Raw genomic sequence first — 16,852 nt, 5'->3', positions numbered from 1 at the left:
ATTCCTGCTACCGACCACGCCACTGCCCTGTTGAGACTCCGCCCACTGTTGAGACTCCGCCCACTCCTCCTCTCTACCGCCATGTGCCTGATGGATTGTGGAGGTCTCCATCGTGGTATATGCCGACTATGAACTATTCATCCACTCTGTCATATTTATTGAATGTATTTTAACTCTAAATCTGTCCTTCTGTACACATTACATCTATTGCATCTGTCCATCCTGGAGAGGGATCCTCCTCTGTTGCTCTCCTGAAGGTTTCTTCCTTTTTTTCCCCCTGAAGGGTTATTTGGGAGTTTTTCCTGATCCGATGTGAGGTCAAAGGTCAGGGATGTCTATGTGTACAGATTGTAAAGCACTCCGAAACAAATTTGTAATTTGTGAAATTGGGCTATACAAATAAACTGAATTGAATTGAATTGCCTTAAAAGCCCAAAATAATCAATAACTATAAAAAATATTGATATCACAAAATACTGTAATGAGCTATGTGTATCAGTGGCGGCTGGTAATTTTTTTTTAGGGGGGGGCGCAGTTTAAATAGCACTCAACAATGAGAAGAAAAGAGGTTTTGAGTAGAATATTGTAAAAAACAAAGCTTTATTTCAAGAACACAGCGTGCTCAACACGGTCCAATAACAACTATCAACACACTGTAACTTTGGGCATGAGAGGTTCAGAGCAGCTTTAAGGAACATTGGGTTGGGTTTCAGAGGTTTGCAAAATAAAAGAGTTTCACCCTCACATGAAAGAGGTTCAGAATAGAGTCAGAAAGAGATCACATGTTACGTTGGGGACAGAGTAGAGCCACTACTGTAAAGACAAGTAGCCTCCTCTCTTTAAAGTGGTCAAACTTCTCCATAACTCTCTGGTTAAAGTCAATCATGTCTGTAACCAGCCTGTTTCCATTATTCTGGAGGGAATGTGTCTGTTTTTCAGAACTTCTTCGTTGTGTTTTCGATGCCAGTTCGGTCTCCTTCTGCTGACTGTAAACAGGGTTAGCTTCAGGCTGTTAGCTAGTTAGCTCCATGCTCTTAGCTAGATAACTGAGGCAAGATTCGTGCTTTCCACTTGTCTGCAGCTCTTTAGATCCCTCCCCCCGTTGTAGTCCAGAGAGTTTCAGTCCCAGGACTTTGGAACAACAGACAGGAGAAACTAAACAGCATTACTCACTGAGCCTCCAGCTGACAGCTCCGTTAGCTACCTGCTCCTGTAGCTCCGTGGAGCTCTCTGGCTGAGGGAACGATACGTCTCTGATCTGCCGAATAGTCCAATCACGTGAAATAATAAAACGATGTCATTGGCCAACGGGCGCACATTTTTGTGCCCCAAGATTCACGTTTCATCCGCCAATGAGAAGCCGTCCTTGCCGAAACGACTGAAATGTTTGCTCGCTCCCGTACACACACGTTGGGCCGGTGTCCCGGAAAAGGGGAGGGGCTTCTCTCCGTGATAATGGCGATATATTATATTTTTTCACATTAACTTAAGTGGTTGTTGACAGGCTGACGGTCTCCCACACACATTTAGCGCATCAACACGGTATATTTACTATTTAAATGATTTGGCATATAATGTTTTTTGACAGGATTTTTTTTTCCATCTCAATTTTAAGAGGTGCGGCGCCCTAGCGCCCCCTATGGACGCACCGCCACTGGGCGCACGGCCCCGTCGGCTCTGCACCGCTCGTTCTCGTCTCCTAGGAAACCGCCCCCCAGCGCCCCTCCTTCTCGCCCCCCGAGGGCCCGGCCACGCTCTCCTGCCACCTGCCGGCCTACATGACCACGGAGCACGCTCAGTCGTGGCCGTCCATCAACGTGAGTAGGAAATCTACATGTTCAGTTTCAGCTGATTGAACAGAGTGGCGGACATTTAAAATAACAAAGTTGAGCCCTGAATCTTTAGAAAACTGTAGTTTTAATTTATTATTTAAAACTGTGTTAATGTGCCTTTTTGGCCAATCGGGGCAGAGCGTTCTCGACACGACACTAACATGACATCATTATATCATCTTATGAATGTTTAACGACTGAAACACAGAGTGGCAACCATTTTTTAAAAGTTGAGCCCTATATATTTAGAAAACATGTCGGACTAAACGTTTTTAGTTTTTAATTAAAGCTGCGTTAATGAGCCTTTTTCGGCCAATCAGAGCAGAGCGATCTCGACACACTGACGTAACATCACACGTTTGATCCACGACTGGACTTTTAATGCTAAAGTGAACTTTGATACAAAATACAGTTTCAGCCTTTTGATGAAGCGGAAGCCAAACACGCTTGTAGCGGCCATTTGTCGTCTGAAATCAAACAAAAATATAAATCAAACCGCCACTGATGCACTGTGGGTTTCGGTGTTGACGCATGCAAAAGAAAGTACTGTCCATTTCCGCCTGTTAGTATTCTGATAATTTATTTCTTAAACCAAAAAATAAAGAACAAACAAAATGTTGACATTTCCTCTCCGTGCTGTGGTAAAAAACCATTGGCCACCCTGGTGCATGCTGGTCCTGTGCCACCTCTACATATAACCACAGGTGCCCAGTGTTACCCAATCAGTGAACCCACAACTAAATTAAACTAAACTACAACTATCATAAGAAACAACTAACATATCAAAATATAACCTAAATAAGCAACAAACAATCAATATTACTTTCCAATAAAACCTAAATACAAATGTCAAATTAAATAGCTCCAAACACGCTGCTTCACAAGGATCCGTTGAGATAACGGGACACATCCACGTCCTCTGATGTCCTTTAAAGTGATGACTGATGATTTGTGCCTGTAGTTGTGGATGGAGTCAGAGGAGAGCGCCGCCCGGAGCTGCCCTCTGTGTCAGCTGACCTTCCCGACCGGTTACCCTGACGACGCCCTCATCAAACACATCGACTCCCACTTGGAGAACAGCAAGATATGATTTGTATTCTATATATTTTCTAAATCAAGACTTTTTACACCCGTGAGGGCGTGATGGTTTCTACCCCGGAGCGGTTCGATGAGCCCGCATGCTTCCTCTTCCCGTGGAACCGTCTCCTGGGAGCCAGGGGGACACATGCCTTGCTCAAAGGGGGCACTTCCCTCCCGATGTGGCATCCAACCAGCAACCTTCAGGTTAACAGATTTGTTTTTCTACCCTCCGGGCTCCAAGACATCATTTGATCGACAAGTTATGGATCTGTTTACTGATGTTCTCCCAAAGCCCCTCATCCACGGTTCTACGACACCTGGACATGGACCGGTGTGACCAGGTGGAAGGAACACACCTGTGTCTCATGGACACACACACACACACACACCAGGAGACACGGGCAAAGTGAGGAGCACCTGGCGTTGGCTTGTGGAGAATCCAAACTATTAAAAACATTTCTGGATCTGCAATAAAATGGCAAAAATGTCGTTGCCTACAGACTCGTGTTTGGATGTGATGACAACATGAACACTCTAGAGTTCGGAGGTCATTTGAGGTCACCTGGGTCGGCCTGCTGGACCCCGGATGGGCAGGCTGATGACGGACGGGTGTTCAGAAGAAGTGGACGTAGTCATGGTGATGCCACCCAGTAGTTGGTGGACTGGTGTTTTGGAAGCCTGGAAGTTTGGCAATTTCGCCGTCGCTATCTTGGATTACAGCCAATGATGTCATTTAGTTTGACCATATTTGGAATGCGGAGCAGTGACAGAGAAACGCCGTATACGGTTAGGTTAGCCCCGCCCCTAAAGCGTCCCCTGCTTTACGGTCTGCGTGACTCTAAATGACCACAATGTACTAAATGATGACATCATGCTGTATAGAAGAAGACTTGAAACTAGAGACTGAGACATAAACTCATGTTTACAATGTTTACTGAGGGAATACATCAAGAGAGAAGTAGAGTCACTATATAGACTTCTATACAACCAGAGGAGTCGCCCCCTGGTGGTCAGGAGAGAGAATGCAGGTTTAATGGGTGCATGAACTTCTATACTGGTGGTCAGGAGAGAGAATGCAGATTTCACATCGCTTCACTCAGAACTGTGTAACTCTGTAACGTAAGAACAATAACATCAGCAAGGTCATTGTTTGTTAGTTGTTTCAATAGTTGCGACTCTCGCTGCCACCTTTCCACTTTGGCCTTTGACCTTTGACCTCGCAGTTACGAACATGGAGGTGGTCGAGGAGCAAAGCTCCACATCACCGCGCTGCTGAGCGTGTTGCAGGACCTCGGGAAGACCAGAACCAGGACTACATGGGGCGGACTGTCGCACCATGCTGCAGTAAAATGAGATGTTTTCTCAACACTCTGGCGTTTGGAGCAGTTCATCTTTTGTCCACAGGGGCCGCCAAAACCCACACGATGAAAGTTCCTCATAGTAGCTTTAATGAAAAAATAAAGCAAAAGCAAAAAAAGCACCTAGTGCCATATTTTGGATTGGTAAAGAAAGTGCCTTGGTTTCATCACAACCTTTATTTTGAAAAGGCAGAGGTCTATGGAAAGCATTTGAGTTGGGAAAAAAGAAGTATATACCCGCTTTATTATGAAATGTTCTTTTCCACATAATTGTAACTTTTGATTTTTTGATTGACTTATTATTTCGTAATTATGGCAATACTTTGTACATTCAGATATCTCATATCCATTTATTGATATCAAGATTTCTTTCATTATCATTTGCAATTATTTTTGCCCTCATTATTATGATAAATTCTCTCATAATCATGAGAAATGTGATGACTAATTGTGAGAAAATGTAACTTCTTTTCTGGTAATTAATGATGTGACAGTATCACATAATTATGAGAACACATTGTCAGTTTCACTCTTATAATTATGAGATAGTGGCTTTAGTTGTAGGAAAAGTAGACTTAGACTTTATAAGTCTGATTTAGTTTCTAATTATACATTTTGGAATTCTATTTTGGAAACTATTAATGTTATCTTTGAATTATCCAGTAATTATGACTTAGTTGTCTGTATAATAATATTTTATAATAGTGATGTAGTAACTTCTAATAATCACTAAACACAGTTATGGGGAAATTCTGACATGCAAAGAAAGATTATACTTTATACATAATTAGATAACTCTGATGTTTATCCAATAGAATTCATAATTCTGGTTATTTCAATTTACATTTACGAGTCTCATTTTTAAATAAATATTCCTCAGATTTAGTAAATGTTTGGCATCTCTCATAATGAATTAGAAAAATAAGCAACTAAGCCATAATTATTTAAAAAACTAAATATATTATATTGGACGTCACAATTAGATTTTGTTTTGTATTCATGAGAAACTGTTCATGACTTAGTTGTTATTGTTTTTAGGATAAAAGCCAAACGCATTGAGCAAAAAAAGATACAAATGAAGGAAGATAATTTTATATTAATCCATCAATAATAATCTTCATAATAAGTATACAGGGCTCCTGAGACACGAGGGGTTCTATACATGTGGCTCTTCTTCAGATGGATTTACAGAATACTAAATACGAATGGTCAAGTGGTCGCTGCCTTGCTCGAGGGTACACACACACACACACACACATACACACACACACACACGTCTGTGGGAGGAAATTGTTTACTCCAGAAAAAGACAATATTTCAAGCCAAAGGTTTATTTTCAGGTTTTATTCACGGAGCTTTCAACACATTTTATTATGATGTTATTATGATGTTATTATTTTGTTATTTGTGGCTCGATAGTTGATTTAATAATTTTTGAGATTCTTTGGCGCCTTCATTAAAACGGAGATTGTTACGGAGTTGCCTTTTTCCGATTCCCTCAAAGGCCGCATCTGAATCAGACTAAAGCTAAATGCTAACATCAGCATGCTAACATATGCTCTTAACAACTCTTTCTTCCAATCACCTCCATCATACGCTCATATTTAGTAACAATCGTTGTGTTTTCTTTTCCTTTGAAAGAGACCCTTACATCTACAGATGATGTCTTTACATTTTTCTACGGTAGCCCAGAACGGACAAACCAGACGACGTGTCCAGAGACTCCCAGTTCCACTAAACCAGGAATAACTCACCTTTGTCGGTGCTTGAGCGCGTACTGTACGTTTGTGTATCTGGAGTTCTGGAGTTTGATTTGTGGGCGGTCCAGATCAGAAAACATGTGATTCAACCAGCCAATCAGATGAGTCTCCTCCTTCCTGTGTCACATGCTAGCTCATTAGAATACACTGTCTCCGCCCACGGCTGGAGAACTACCTTTGCAAAGGTGTGCCATATTTTTGTCTTTTTTTTTTTTTGCATACAAAAAATGACTTGTTAACTAACTAGAAACTAGAATACAAGTATAACCTAAAAACAATGGAGACCTGTTTGAATGCCTCAAGGTGGCGGGAAAAAGAGGGATAACAACATCTGGAGAGGACGACATGTGAAGCGGGACGCTCGCGGCCCACTGGGGTACAACAGGGAACATCATCCCTCTACTGATACACGGTACATGGTACGACAGGACAAATAAAGGTTTGGGCTATAACATGAATGTAGTCAAAATGTTTGAATCTTTGACATTTGAACGTCTCTGTAAAGTTGTGTCATAACGCGGATTTCCTTACGTCAGTAGGAGGCGCGATGACTACGTGAACATGTGTTCATGCAAATGTGATGAGGACAGGACCAGCTTCATGCACGAGACATCCTGGGAGGGTTGTACGATAAACCTTGGAGTTGCAACTACTTTCTCCAAAAAGTAAAACACACACAATGTGTGCAATGAGGTGACCTTAAATCAAAGTGTGTTGCGTGTCATCATCACTCTGATGGGAACACATGTCGTAATAATAGTAAAACTAGTAATCATTTTTCTCTATTATTTTTCTTTATTTTATATTAATTTTCTGATTTATTTGATTATAATAATTTAGGATAGGAATATTTAAGCATTTTTTTCTTCTACCTTTACCTTTTCTGTCTTTCTGTTTTTTATATTATATAAAATAATAGTGTCTTGTATTGCAATGATTTACTCAATAAAATACACAACAATAATCATGCAGCTCAGTTCAAATTTGAGGTATAATCATTTTCAAATAAAGACCTTTTCTTTTCCAAAGAAATACTTTATATGTACTTCTTTTTATTATTGATAATTGTTCAACCAAAACTTTAATATTGTAATTTTTTTTTAAAAGGAGCACATTTGTGAAAACTGTAAAAGTAGCTTGGCTTCTGTAATTTTACATAGACTTTTGTTAATTGATGGCTATTTTGGATAATTATGTAATATATGATATTTTAGCATTGGTAAACATTTTTTACCTTCGCATTGAAAATGCGGAAGGTTATGTTTTGATCGCCGTGTATTTATTTATTTATTTATTTATTTGTATGCGTGTTATTCGCAGAACTCAAAAAGTATTGAACCGAATCGCATGAAATTTGGTGGGATGATTGGTTATTATCCGGGGACCAGTTGATTAGATTTTGGGATCGATCAGGTCAAAGGTCAAGGTCAAAGGTCATGAACAGGTCAAATATTCTTGAATCAGATGGAATTTGGTGGGATGATTGGTTATTATCCGGGGACCATTTGATTAGATTTTGGGATCAATCGGGTCAAAGGTCAAGGTCATGGAAAGGTCACCATCTTTTTTTTACCATAGCACGATACATTTTTGTCCAATTGGCATGCAACTAATGCCAAAATGTTCATAATTCAATGCCCAATCTTGTGATATGCGAAGGTATGCGCTCTACCGAGTGCCCGTTCTAGTTCTGTATGGATTAATTGTCAAATGAAAATATGTGAAAGATTGGAAAGATATGTTATTTTAAAGCTTATTTTAATTTATAGCTATCAGAAAAATTGTGTCAAACTACAATGCTTGACAATGTGCATTTGCACGTGCACTAACATGCACACTCAAGGAATTATGCAAATGTATATAAAGGAATGAGAAATACCTTGAAAATGAATTAAAATAATAAAATAATCAATAAAACTGCCCCAGACCACTAGAGAACCACTGGCCCAGACCAGTAGAGAGCCACTGCCCCAGACCAGTGGAGAACCACGGCCCTAGATAAGTGAAGAACCACTGCCCCAAATCAGTTGAGAACCACTGCCCTAGACCAGTGGAGAACCACTGCCCTAGATCAGTGGAGAACCACTGCCACAGATCAGTGGAGAACCACTGCCCAAGACCAGTGGAGAACCACTGCAACTGACCAGTGGAGAACCACTGCCCAAGACCAGTGTAGAACCATTGCCACTGGAGAACCACTTCCCAAAACCAGTGGAGAACCACTGCTCCAGAGCAGTGGAGAACCACTACCCAAGACCAGTGGAGAACCACGGCCCTAGATAAGTGAAGAACCACTGCCCCAAATCAGTTGAGAACCACTGCCACAGATCAGTGGAGAACCACTGCCCAAGACCAGTGGAGATCCACTGCCCAAGACTAGTGGAGAACCACTGCAACTGACCAGTGGAGAACCATTGCCCAAGACCAATGTAGGACCACTGCCCAAGACCAGTGGAGAACCACTGACACAGATCAGTGGAGAACCACTGCCCAAGACCAGTGGAGAACCACTGCCCCGGACCAGTGGAGAACCACTGCCCTAGATCAGTGGAGAACCACTGCCACAGATCAGTGGAGAACCACTGCCCAAGACCAGTGGAGAACCACTGTCCTAGATCAATGGAGAACCACTGCCCAAGACCAGTGGAGAACCACTGTCCTAGATCAATGGAGAACCACTGCCCAAGACCAGTGGAGAACCACTTCACAAGACCAGTGGAGAACCACTGCAACTGACCAGTGGAGAACCACTACCCCGGACCAGTGGAGAACCACTTCCCAAGACCAGTGGAGAACCACTGTCCTAGATCAATGGAGAACCACTGCCCGAGACCAGTGGAGAACCACTGCCCAAGAGCAGTGGAGAACCACTTCCCCAGAAAAGTAGAGGACCATTGCTCTAGATCAGTGGAGAACCACTGCAACTGACCAGTGGAGAACCACTACCCCGGACCAGTGGAGAACCACTTCCCAAGACCAGTGGAGAACCACTTCCCAAGACCAGTGGAGAACCACTTCCCAAGACCAGTGGAGAACCACTACTTCAGAGCAGTGGAGAACCACTGCCCCAGATCAGTGGAGAACCACTTCCCAAGACCAGTGGAGAACCACTGCCCTAGATCAATGGAGAACCACTGCCCGAGACCAGTGGAGAACCACTGCCCAAGAGCAGTGGAGAACCACTTCCCCAGAAAAGTAGAGGACCATTGCTCTAGATCAGTGGAGAACCACTGCAACTGACCAGTGGAGAACCACTACCCCGGACCAGTGGAGAACCACTTCCCAAGACCAGTGGAGAACCACTTCCCAAGACCAGTGGAGAACCACTTCCCAAGACCAGTGGAGAACCACTACTTCAGAGCAGTGGAGAACCACTGCCCCAGATCAGTGGAGAACCACTTCCCAAGACCAGTGGAGAACCACTGCCCTAGATCAGTGGAGAACCACTGCCACAGATCAGTGGAGAACCACTGCCCAAGACCAGTGGAGAACCACTGTCCTAGATCAATGGAGAACCACTGCCCAAGACCAGTGGAGAACCACTGTCCTAGATCAATGGAGAACCACTGCCCGAGACCAGTGGAGAACCACTGCCCAAGACCAGTGGAGAACCACTTCACAAGACCAGTGGAGAACCACTGCAACTGACCAGTGGAGAACCACTGCAACTGACCAGTGGAGAACCACTACCCCGGACCAGTGGAGAACCACTTCCCAAGACCAGTGGAGAACCACTACTTCAGAGCAGTGGATAACCACTGCCCCAGATCAGTGGAGAACCAGTGCCCAAGACCAGTGGAGAACTACTGTCCCAGAGAAGTGGAGAACCACTTCCCAAGACCAGTGGAGAACCACTGTCCTAGATCAATGGAGAACCACTGTCCTAGATCAATGGAGAACCACTTCCCAAGACCAGTGGAGAACCACTGCCCGAGACCAGTGGAGAACCACTGCCCAAGAGCAGTGGAGAATCGCCGCCCAAGACCAGTGGAGAACCACTTCCCCAGAAAAGTAGAGGACCATTGCTCTAGATCAGTGGAGAACCACTTCCCAAGACCAGTGGAGAACCACTTCCCAAGACCAGTGGAGAACCACTGCTCCAGAGCAGTGGAGAACCAATTCCCAAGACCAATGGAGAACCACTACCCCGGACCAGTGGAGAACCACTTCCCAAAACCAGTGGAGAATGACTGCTCCAGAGCAGTGGAGAACCACTACCCAAGACCAGTGGAAAACCACTTCCCAAGACCAGTAGAGAACCACTGCCCAAGACCAGTGGAGAACCACTTCCCCAAACCAGTGGAGAACCATTGCTCCAGAGCAGTGGAGAACCACTACCCAAGACCAGTGGAAAACCACTGCCCAAGACCAGGAGAGAACCAATGCCCAAGACCAGTGGAGAACCACTGCCCTAGATCAGTGGAAAACCACTGCCCCGGAGCAGTGGATAACCATTGCCCAAGACCAGTGGAGAACCACTTCCCAAGACCAGTGGAGAACCACTTCCCAAGACCAGTGGAGAACCACTGTCCTAGATCAATGGAGAACCACTACCCGAGACCAGTGGAGAACCACTGCCCAAGAGCAGTGGAGAACCACTGCCCAAGACCAGTGGAGAACCACCTCCCTGGAAAAGTAGAGGACCATTGCTCTAGGTCAGTGGAGCAACCACCGCCATTGACCAGTGGTTCTCCACTGCCCCAGACCAGTGGAGAACCACTGCCCCCAATCAGTTTCCACTGCCCAAGACCATTGGAAATGTTATTAAATTAATTATATTTATTATAACCCACATTAATGTATCAAAGATCAAACGCACGTTGTTACATTTACTTTGTTCAAAGCTGTTTTTGCCACAATTGAGAAGGTGCCCCTGACCTCCAGTGGAGAACCGCCTCTGCTGAAAGGAGAACTACTGCCCCAGATCAGTGGATGTAAGCTGCTAACACCTGTGGAGAACTGCTGGTCTCGACCAGTGGAGAACCGCTGCCCTGGAGCAGTGGAGAACCGCTGCCCTAGATCAGTGGAGAACCGCTGCCCTGGACCAGTGGAGAACCACTGCCCTAGATCAGTGGAGAACCACTGCCCTAGACCAGTGGAGAATCTCTGCCCTAGATCAGTGGAGAACTGCTGCCCTAGATCAGTGGAGAACCGCTGCCCTAGACCAGTGGAGAACCGCTGCCCTAGATCAGTGGAGAACCACTGCCCTAGACCAGTGGAGAACCGCTGCCCTAGATCAGTGGAGAACCATTGCCCTAGATCAGTGGAGAACCGCTGCCCTAGATCAGTGGAGAACCGCTGCCTTAGACCACACCTGTCACATGTTCTTAGCAGCTCACAATGATTTGTTGAGTTTTGTTCCTTCTCAACTTTGACAAATAAGCGTTGAACAAATGTATTGTCATAATGTGCGTTTGGTCTTTAGAATATTAATGTGGGTTAATTAATGAGTTAAGTTGCTACTTACCTGCAAATTCATGAGGGGTGAAAAAGGTGACCCCCCCCCCCCCATGTCACCCTTTTCACTCCCCATGAGTTTGCAGGTAGCATAACTCCCCCCTAAAGGCTCAGGAACGTCAAGGCCACCTGGACCTTTAGGTTCCTGTGCCTTTAGGTTCCTGGGTCTCATGAGGGGTGAAAAAGGTGACCCCCCCCCCCCCATGTCACCCTTTTCACTCCCCATGAGTTTGCAGGTAAGTAGCAACTGCCCCCCGCACCCCCTAAAGGCTCAGGAACGTCAAGGCCACCTGGACCTTTAGGTTCCTGGGTCTCATGAGGGGTGAAAAAGGTGACCCCCCCCCCCCCCATGTCATCCTTTTCACTCCCCATGAGTTTGCAGGTACAACTTTTTTTTTTTTTTTTTTTTTTTTAAAGTAGCAACTCCCCCCCGCCCCCCCTAAAGGCTCAGGAACGTCAAGGCCACCTGGACCTTTAGGTTCCTGGGTCTCATGAGGGGTGAAAAAGGTGACCCCCATGGAAAGTACCTGGATCTCTTGATCCCATGAGTTTTATTTAGTAGCAACCCCCCTAAAGGCTCATGAACATCAAGGCCACCTGGGCCTTGAGGTTCCTGGATCTCATGAGGGTGAAAAGGTGATCATGGAAATACCTGGACTCTTGATCCAGGTCAACATTTGTTTTTCATGTCCACCTTTTTTTCTGAGGTTTTATCTTCAGAAGCGAAGGTGATCCTTTTTTTCGGACTCTTGGGCTAACAGAGAAACTTTCAACCTTTGCTCTGGGATTTCTTCAGAGATCATGTTTACCTCAGAAGAAATGTGGAAGGTTTTCTGTTCTTCGTCACCGGGTGGACATCACCGGGATGTCTCTGGAAGTCATTGTTACCACAGTTTTGACGTTGAAGAAGTGTCTTTTCTTTATCACGGGAGGACTTCTCGGGGTTTATTATGCTGTGCGGGAAAACTTCCTCCGAAGTCATTCTCACCACAGTCGTAACCTCGGGAGTCGTCTCCATATGATTCATTCCAGCGGAGGAGATCTCTGGGATAATTTTGCTATCTTGCAAAGTCTCTCCGGAAGCCATCTTTACAAACGTGGTAACCATGAAGGATTTTCTCTTCTTGGTCACAGGGGAGGACATCTCTGGGACTATGTTGCTGTCTTGCTGATGTTCTCCGGAAATCATATTTACCACAGTGGTAACTTCAGAGATTTTTCTCTTCTTTGTTGCTGAAGAGAAAATATCTCCAGAAAACGATACGTTGGTGGTAAATTGGATGATTTCTCTTCTTGATCACAGGGGAAGACATCTCTGTGATTGTGTGAGCTTTCGTGTAAATGATGTGGCTTATTCAAGGGTAATGGTCCGATAAATCCTGGAAAGTGTGAAACGCCAGCAGTTACCAACTGTCCCTATTCATAGACTTTTGAGCGCGAGCTGTGACGTCACTGACCAAACACCTTTGATCAGTGACGTCAAAAGCGCTCTGATCAGTGACGCCCAGAAGCTTAGAAAGTCACTGACGCGTCGCACAATCTTGAAGCGTCGCACAATATTGACACGTTCAAAATACCCGGATGTGACTTGTTATCCCAGAATGCATTTCACCAGCAACCGAAAACAATGGCGGAGGAGAAAATAAACAACTGGCAGTTGACTTTCTAAATACTACTGTTGTTGAGTCACGGAATGTAATGTTAGGATGTTTTCAGGCAGGAAGTTCGTGGTTTAGAAATCAAATCTGTGGTCGGTTTGATTTGATTCAGTCTAATAAAGATCTGCGCCGTAGATTTGAGGCTCTGCTGCTCAGCGAGCTCCGGAGCGCCGGGCGGTCAGCGCGCCGTGTGCCCGCCGACAGCAGCCTGATGTCGGCCTGATGTCGGCAGGACTTTTTAAAATGCTCCGCTGGCTCTGACCTCTCCGTAGCGGTTAAACATGAGATATAATTCGGTTTGGAGGATCTAACGAGCACAAAGAGTTTATTATTTATTCACAGACAACGTTACATCAGTTTGACTGAGGGTTACGATTCATAACTTATTGTTTTAATCAAACTTTAACGTTGAACTCATGATGTCTTTTTACTTTTGACCGAATTGTTTGCAATTACATGTGTCATATAACTATCTATACATAACATCGTCGGCAGAGACGAGGCCGGCGGCTGCAGAGTTGTCAGAGAACTTTTGCAGGTAGACGTTGTCAGAGTTGTGCTTGAAGTCCGAGGCGGAGATGGTGAAGAGGAACGGAGCCAGAACGGTTCCCTGTGGAGCCCCCGTGCTGCAGGAGACCCGGTCTGACTCACACCCCGTATCCTCACATACTGTGGACGGTTGGTGAGGTGGTCCAGGATCCATGCACTGAGGTGGTGGTCCACCCCGGTCTGGTGGTGGTCCAGACTGGTCGTAGAGTGAGTATGAGAGGTGTGGAGGGGGAGTAATCCACAAGGTGTGCAGATGATGGGGGTTGCAGCAGGGAGGGAGGGGGGGTCTGAGTGGACGGAGTGTGTGTGTGTGGGGGGGGGGCTGGTCAAATCTGTTGAAGAATAAGTTCAGCTCATCCACCCACTGTTGGTTGGGCCCCTTGAACACAGACATCGCCTTGAGGAGGACTGGTGATGTCCCAGAGAGCAGCCATGATCATATCTAATACCTTAATTGGACATAGATCATTATAATAACTAGAAGTAGAAGATTCCCTTCTGCAGGACATGTAAAGGCAGCATGTTACAGCAGCAAGTCACACCGTCTGTATAAGAATAATATGCAGTATATGACGCTCATGTGGGTTAATGAAAATCATCTTTATACAATGGACACATGAGCAGAGTTTCCTCCTCTTAAATATCCAAAGACATTCTTTAATAATACAGATTATTATCCAACTATCGACTCAGAGATATCCTTTAATAATTTAGTAAATCACCAAACAATAAGATATTCTTTAACAACCAGTGTGAAGTTATAGCCAATCATCAAATCCCAAAGTACTCACATATAGTCATTTATCTCATTGCACAGATGTCAGTATAATATATAGACACGTATGTGCACACGCACACGCACCAACACGCATGAGCAAACAATGTCTCAGTATATGAAAAACACTGAAAATTCATTAAAATAATCAATAAAAGTGTTAAAAATGTGCATGTGTGTATATATGTGTGTGTGTGTGTGTATATATGTGTGTGCATGTATAAATGTGTGTGTGTGTATATATGTGTGTGTGTTGTGACGTTTTAGCCTTTATAAGAGCTTATGTGTGACTTTATGAATGATATATGGCTGTTTGGGAGGAGAGCGGGTCACTGAGATGCCTGCAGGCTAAGTGTGTGTGTGTGTGTGTGTGTGTGTTGCTTAATGTGGAATGTAGAGGGGGGGAGGGGGGGGGGGCTGTGAGATAGATAGATAGATAATCAAGAGCAAAAACATATAAGAATAAATATAGAACACACAAGATAGAAAAATAGGGCCCTCATAGCAGTCAGTAGAAGCAACACAGCAGAATAAAAACTGTTGTGAGGAGGTGAGGAATCAGAGAGGATATAAGACCGTCTCCTTGTTCTCCTGGTGAGGAGATGTGGCAGGTCCTGTCTGGAATTGGAGAGTTTGGCGTGTGTTGGTCCTCCTGGAGTGGTGGTGACCTGGAGGTTCAGGCTGGCTGGTTCCAAGCCAGCCAGCCTTCACAACTCTTTCCCTAGCCTTCCTGTGCCAGGATCTGATGTTGAGCTCCTGCAGACAATGGTTCCTGGTCCCCTGCTGGCTACAACCGACTGGCCCCATAGCTCCAGCATCTTGCTGCACACGCTGAAGGATCACACTTTTTCTGGGAAAAACCCAGCTTTCATCCACATGTTGACACACTGGCCAGTTTGTGCTGCAGTTGTTGTCTGCTGTTCTTGCTGCACTACTTGTACTCCTCCACCCACTCCACGCCCACCCCAGGAGTAACTTGTAGTACTCCCTGATGCTCCTGGAAGTCCACCTCCTGACTGTCTCTTGACCATGCTCACTTGTACGCCCACTATGTCAACACCCACCCAGAGCTCTCGGCTCCTGCCTCCTGTCTCCTCCTCTCCACCATCCCTCTACACCCGACCACCACAGAATCATCAGAGTACTTAAGCAGGCTCCATGACTCCGTGTTGTACTGGACTGCCCGAAGTTGCAGGGATGAAGGGAGTAGAGGACAGAGGAGTAACATCATCCATCACTGTCCACATGGCATGACCTGCCACGGCCCATTCAGTATGGCCTGTCTGACACCAGCCTACTGCAGCCCTTGTGCTGATCATGCCCCACCTGACACTGCCATGTGCGACTTCAAGGAACAACAGAGTAGCAGCAGTGCAGTCAATGCCACTGGTGTCTCAAAGCAAACGTGTGTCACAGAGAGATCGGTTCCATCAGCAGCAGGGATGGCATGAGCAAGGGCAGGATCCCACAATGGCACACTCACATGATTGAGTGGGGCCATCCATGAGACTGGGGTCCAGATCAGGTGGGGTGAGCAATGGCCCACTCCCACATGAAGACGCCAGCACCCAGCCACATGTCCACATGAGGTTGAGGCCGTCGGACAGTGACTTCACCCAGGCCGAGGTGAGGCCACATGACAGGGACCAGGCACCACGATTCCTTCAGGGGGCCAGATGGTGCCCCTGGCGGGACAGGGACCAGGCACTGCGCCTCCACACAGCAGGGGGGTGGCAGGCTTCAGCAGGACTGGGAGGCTCAGGTCTTTAGGGACCTGGGAGGCGCTGGTGTAGTTTCTCCAGCTGTCTTCTCACCTGTTCAGCAGCTGTCAGAGAGAGGGAGGGGGAGGAGGCAGGAGAGGTATGGGAGGGGGAGGCTTGAGGGCTTCAGAGGGGGGTGGGGGGGGGGAGGGGGAGGGGGGGAGTGGGAGGTGTGGAGGGGGAGGGAGTGTGTGCTGAGATGGGGGTGAACTGATTGAAAAAATTGAACTGAACCCATTGTTGGTGATTCTCAGCTTGTTCCCCCTCCCTCTTGACCACAGTCCCTGGCTGTCTTCCTCCCACCACCCCTGGTTGTCTGTTCAGCTGAGTTTGGCAGGAGTTTCCTCCTGCTCCCCCACCTTTCACTTCCTGCTGTTCCTGGTTTAGCTGCGCTCTCCTTCTCCCAGCTCATCCCTGTCTCCAGACCTGAGCAGCTCTTCCAAGCAGCGCCCTGGTGATCCAGGGCGCCAGGTTGGGAGTGTTGGGAAGCAGTGAGGGGACAGATGGTGTTGTGATGGTGGCGTGTTGGTGGGATGTGATGGGTGGTCCAGTCGGTCATATGTCACTGTTGATGTCCTCCCGTGCGGTCCCCAGCCCATCCAGTCCGTGTCTGTCGAAGCAGT

General features: G+C 45.9%; 1 long non-coding RNA gene across 1 annotated transcript; it reads left to right on the top strand.

The window, feature by feature from the left end:
- The first annotated feature begins 2,927 nt into the window (after positions 1-2,927).
- On the top strand, positions 2,928-6,488 carry LOC130189306 (uncharacterized). Its single transcript, XR_008830747.1, has 2 exons — positions 2,928-3,940; positions 3,992-6,488. It is a non-coding gene; the product is annotated as an uncharacterized LOC130189306 (long non-coding RNA).
- Positions 6,489-16,852: the final 10,364 nt, after the last annotated feature.

The sequence above is a fragment of the Pseudoliparis swirei genome, chromosome 23, assembly GCF_029220125.1.
Source record: "Pseudoliparis swirei isolate HS2019 ecotype Mariana Trench chromosome 23, NWPU_hadal_v1, whole genome shotgun sequence".
In the NCBI taxonomy this organism is placed as follows: Eukaryota; Metazoa; Chordata; class Actinopteri; order Perciformes; family Liparidae; genus Pseudoliparis; species Pseudoliparis swirei.
This window is presented reverse-complemented; position numbering and strand designations above follow the sequence as displayed.